The sequence below is a fragment of the Rousettus aegyptiacus genome, unplaced genomic scaffold, assembly GCF_014176215.1.
Source record: "Rousettus aegyptiacus isolate mRouAeg1 unplaced genomic scaffold, mRouAeg1.p scaffold_m13_p_8, whole genome shotgun sequence".
NCBI lineage: Eukaryota > Metazoa > Chordata > Mammalia > Chiroptera > Pteropodidae > Rousettus > Rousettus aegyptiacus.
Genome location: NW_023416311.1, coordinates 27,371,035 through 27,376,677, shown reverse-complemented (window position 1 = coordinate 27,376,677; position 5,643 = coordinate 27,371,035). Strand labels below are relative to the sequence as shown.

Below are 5,643 nucleotides of genomic sequence, written 5' to 3'. Positions count from 1 at the left end.
AAACTTTCAGTTGTAAGATGAATAAGTCCTGGAGATGCAGTGTGCAACATAGTGACTATAGCTAACAATACTGTATTGTATATTTGAAAGTTGCTAAGAGAGTAGATCTTATTACAAGGAAAAAAAAATTGTAACTATATGTAGTAATGGATTTAACTAAATTTATTGTGGTGATCATTTAGTAACATATAGATATATCAAATCATTATGTTGTATACCTAAAACTAAGACAATGTCATATCTCAATTTTTATAAAGTTGTCCATGTGATTATGATGCCCATCCTGGGTTGACAGACTTTATCTTTTACACAGATAGACGAGGAGCAGAGAGAGAGGGATCTTGGGCTTCATCCAGCTGAAGGAAACCATCTGAGGAACTCGGAGCTGACTCAGGACCGGTTGCACTGGGGCAGGAGCAGCTGATGAACATGAAGAAGAGCCTGGTAGGGACCCCATAGAGGCCTCACAGTGTCCCCAGCTTCACTTTCCCCTTGCCCTATAGCTTAACAATAGATTGTCCCCAGAATTTGGAATGTCCCCCGCCATAGAAAGTTGCCCCGAAACTTATGGTTAATGCCCTTATACTTACTTATCACAATCCTTCTGGTTTAGCATTCTTTCCAGATTACTCCCATCTTTGTTCCTGGGTCACTAATACCACCGGAGGACCACGTTGCCAGAAGAACGGCTCTGTGAAACATAACAAATTCTCCCCAGAACTGTCACAGATAATGCCCAGATTTTCCCTTAAGTACCCTAAGTCAGACTGAGAAGGCAAGACAGTTTTTGAAGGTGTTAACCTGCTGCTGCCTTCTCTGATCACCAGCGCTCTGACAGTAAAGGCTTATTCTAAATATCCCAACTCCTGTGTTGGTCTATTGGCTGTATAGCACAGGCAGCATGAGCCCAGGACTCAGTTGCCCTCTGGTTTCAAGCAGAGTTCTGGTCTCCGTCATCTCTCTGTCCAGGTGACAGCTGCAGTGACAAGATAAAGTTGGGGGACATCATAAAGTCTTATACAGTAAGTCCTCATTTAATGATAGGTCCTGCAACTTGAAGTAAAACAATACATAAAGAAACCAATTTTCCCATAGGGTAATTGATATAAACGAGAGTTAAAGTTCCTGTAGCAGCTCATCAATGTTATAAGGAAACACATTATTCAAACCTCTTGTACTTGTTTAAAGCCTTTGAACTTTTCAAAGCTTCATCCCCTATCTTCCCCCTCTCTCTTATTTCTCCTCTTTCCTCTCTCCCCCACCAGCCAACCTTCCTACTAGGCTCAACAAGGCTCCATATTTCTACTGGGAAGACAGTGCTTCTCAATGGGGATGTGAGATGGGAGTCCCTTCAAGGCTGTCTTCCCAGCAGATCAGTTCTTTCAGAGGCAGCTTCTCTGTCTTCTCCCCCATCCCCACTTTCTTCTTGGAAGCAGACCGAGAAACAAGAGGCTTATTGGGTGGCAGGGGATCAAGGTGTTTGGTTGTCAGGACTGCTGAAATCCTATTCTAACTCTAGATCTTATACCCATGTAAATCTTCACTTCTTTAAAGTGACTTTTTCTCTCATTTTCCTCCTGATTCAAACTGGCCTTGGGCTCACTTGCATCTTTTTTTCCCTTATCTTCTTGCATACTGCACCACCACTCCCTTAATCACTAAGCCCTTAAATCAACATCAGTCTTAAGAACAGAGCCTCAGGCCTGTTGACCACACAGTTTCTGCTGAACTAAAGATAACATCTTGCTGCTCCACATCCATAAAGGCAGAAGGACCCTACCAGCATGCCCTTGAACCAGACAGAGACACCATAACTGACATCGGGACCTGATACAATGATCAACTGCCTCCTACCCTAGCCCCAATCAACCAGTAGAGCCCATGACTCCAACTCCCTCAGCTATTAACGAATTTCCCCTATATAATCCATCCCTTAGAGGCCATCAGGAAGCCAGGTCTTTGAGAGCTAGCTTACCTGTGTCTCCAGGCTTGGTGCCATTTTCTTAAATAAACCTCTACTTTCTTTGCTGCAAACTCCTGTCTGTGTCTCTTTTGGCTTTGGTACGTGCAGGCACAATGAACCCCTTGAGTCTGATAACAGTCTTAACCCTTGCAGAGCTATTTGTTTCAATAATTCCACAGCCTTGTTTCTACAGGTAGAACCTCTTCATTATAAAAGGGTTGTTATCTAATTTTCCAGAATTACAGGCCTGTCAATTTCCAGGAAACTCCTTCAGAACACTGTGATGCTTTATCCTCTCCTTTTAATCCATCAATCTGAGGCAGCTTTAGGGGAAATTTTTCTGCTGTTGACCACATGTGAGAAGGGTAGACGCATGCTCCTGGAATGCTCAGCCAAAACAGGGCAGCAAAAGAAAGCCAGGTATCCAACCCCACACTCTGCTTCCCTTCCCCAGCTTGGCTTCTACCCAATCCAACCTCTAGTCTTCGTGCTTTTTCTTTGCCAAGTGGAATTACCACTTTCAGACAGAGTTTTTGGCCTCTACATCTCTTTATTCCAGAGAAAAATATCTTGTGACTGGCTTTCCCTGTAACTTTCACCATTCTTCTGCTAGCTTTCTAACTTCTGAGTAATGACATGCCTCATCGAATGCACAACTTCTTGCAGGATACTGTGGTTATGACCTGGTCACGATCTTACCCAGTGACTCTTTCTGAGAATTATCTGAAGAAACTTTTCTGAGGATTCAGAATTTTGTGTTAGATCAAATCTAAGACCCACGGAGCGAATTGAGATGAATTGTGAGCCTTTATTAGCCAGCCGGGGATTGACTCTCTACTAGGCAGGGTTAGAGGAGATCAGCCCCAGGCTCTCAAAAAAAGCAATTTGTAAAGCCTAGAACCACACCCTGGTTAACATCAAACAAGTAAGCAGATTACAGAAGCAAAATTTGGCTTACTTGAAAATTTTCCACCCTTAACATTCCCTGCTGGTTTTCTAGGGGAATTCAAATAATTGATTTGTCAACCTGGAGTGGTAGGTAGTGAGTTCTGAGAACCATGAGTTTCACTGCCTGCACACTTTTTTGACATACGTAGTTAACCAATTAATTATACAAGGTACTAGAGCTGTGGTCCCTACTTCAGCGGGACCTGCAATGCCTATACCTACTAGTAAGGGGACTAGAATAGGAGCTCTCTTAGCTCTGTGATCTATATACTGGAAATGTTCATGGCCCCCTTCCCCAGAATAGAAATATACTTGGGGAACAACATGGACTAATACACAAAAATCTCCAGTACCCTGAGACCAGTAGTTTGAGTTGATACGAGGAGTGAGTCCAGTGTTACAGGCAAACCAAGTCCCCTGTGGGGCTACTAAGTAGAAATAGGAGTGCCAGTTTCTGTCCTGGTAAGCTCCCAATCATATAACACAGGCTGGTGGGGATTGCTGGGGTTACAGTTAGAAGATTGGAAGAGGGCAGAGAGAATGAAGATGGTCCAGACTGGACCCTCGATAGTCTTATCTTTAGTGGGTCCTCCGTCCGATGCAGGGTCCACTGTTCTGATGTCTGTGGTGGATGTGCAGAATCCAATGACGGCATCCAGCTACCTTGACTGCGGTGGGTGTTGTGAGAATGACAGGGTAAGGTCCGTATCAGCGGGGCTCAAGAGAAGTAGACTGTACCTTTTATCCAATCATCTGAAGCGTGGTCGTGTGGCTGGACTGGATGCTGAGTGGTTGTTCTGGTGGCAGAGACCAGTTGGTGGGTCTCCTGCCATGCAAGATGGAGGGCCTGCAAAGACTTAACTTCTGTTCACTTTTCTTCCCCTAACCTGGGGAGGGGAGCGGCGGTCTTCCAAACATTATTTATGCCCTTACAATAAGGTGTGCACCGTGCTCTTAACAAGGCAAGGGGGAGGAGACTCACTCAGTTTTCGTTGGTTTCCAGCTTGAACTTAGTTAAGGTCTCTTTCAAGGTTTTATTCATTCTTTCTACTTGCCCTGAACTCTGAGGCCTATAAATGCAATGTAATTTCCAACTGATCCCTAAAGCCTTTGCTAGAGATTGGCTGGTCTGGGTGATGAACCCGGGCCATTGTTGGACCCCAGTGTTATGGGAAGACCAAATCGAAGCATTATTTCTGAGACTAATTTCTTTGCTACTACCTGAGTGGTCTCCTGCTTGATGGGGAAGGCTTCGGTCCATCATGAATAATGAACACAAGGAAGTACTTGAATCCGAAGGTTCCCGGGCTGACCTCAGTGAACTCCAACTTCCAATGTTCCCCAGCTGCCTGTCCATGCAGATGTGGCACTGGGCTGATACCTGTTTGGGCATTCATTGCAGCCCCGGAATGTAATAATCTCTTTTTCAACAGTTCAATTAACTTGGTTCCTCCCAAGTGAGTGCTCTGGTGAACCTGGGTTATAAGGTCTCGGCTCAAGGCCTCAGGTACTACAATGCCTAACCCACCCAGCAGATTCTTCTTTGCCTCCCAGCTTGTTACATAGTTCAGCTTCTCCTGAAGTGTAGGTAGGGGTGTCTGTTAGCACCCTGGGCAGTAGGGTGGCAGAATGTCAATTGGCCTCACTGGTTTTCAGGCAGCCTCCCTTGCTGTCTGATCAGTGAAGGAGTTGCCTTGTGCTGTCTCAGAGCCCAAGTTCTGGTGCCCTGGACAATGAAAGATTGCCGCTTTCCTTGGCAGTCAAATTGCCTCAAGAAGGGCTAGTATTTCTTCCTTATTCTTCATTGGTCCTTCTCTAATCCAACTCTCCTGGGTCCATTATTCACCCTGGGTGCCTGTTCTCAGCCTCTGCCTTTTCCTGGCAGTCCTTTTGGCAGGGCTCCTTGCATGGTTGCAAGCAGGACCTTGGTCATCTTCTTAGTCTGTGCTATATCTACCTCATCTCTATTGTTGAATACTCATTGGGCTATCTCGACCAACTCAGACAGGTTCTTTCCTTCAAACCTTTTCATCCTCTGCAGTTTCTTTCTAATATCTGGGGCTGACTGGCTGACAAATGCTAAATTCACAGCCTTCCTATTATTAGGGTCCTCCGGGTCAATGGGGTATACAACTGGTACGACTCATCCTTAGTTTGGATGACCTCGCTTACCTTAGATAAGTTAGTGGGTCGTCGGATGGCAGACCAGAGGCCCTGGAGCAGAAGCTGGCGATACCGTTTGAGAGCCTCCTTACCTTGTTCAGTGTTGGGGTCCTAAGGTGGATGGGTGTTCAGGAGAACATGTTGGATGCGGGCCGGATCGGTGGAAGGCTACCCATTGGGCTCTAATACCACTTTCGCAGCCTCCCTCAGGATCCACTCCTGCTCCTCTGAGGTAAGCAGGACCTGGAGGAGTTGCTGACAATCCTCCCAGGTCGGCTGGTGGGTAAAGAAAATAGTCTCTAGGAGAGAGGTTAGTCCCTGTGGTTTCTCTGAGAAAGAAAGGTTCTGATGTTTCAGTTCAGTAGTAGGGAAAGGCCTCTGAGGTTCAGTCCCCGCAGGGGGTAGGACGATTTGAGGAAGAAGCCTGACCCATGTTAGTAAGCCAGGGCTAGGATCAGCCTCTGACCCAGAGTCTAGTCAGACGGGGCCACGGAGGCCAGAACAATACATTCAACCAGTCTGGACAAACAGACACAATACAGAACAGTCCATTTAATCAGTCCAGATGG

The 5,643-nt window shown here is 45.9% G+C and overlaps 1 long non-coding RNA gene across 1 annotated transcript; it reads right to left on the bottom strand.

Annotated features, from left to right (window-relative positions):
• Window positions 1-317: 317 nt before the first annotated feature.
• Window positions 318-2,598, bottom strand: LOC118606794. Its single transcript, XR_004952629.1, has 3 exons — window positions 1,976-2,598; window positions 591-976; window positions 318-420 (listed from the first exon to the last, which is right to left on the bottom strand). It is a non-coding gene; the product is annotated as an uncharacterized LOC118606794 (long non-coding RNA).
• Window positions 2,599-5,643: the final 3,045 nt, after the last annotated feature.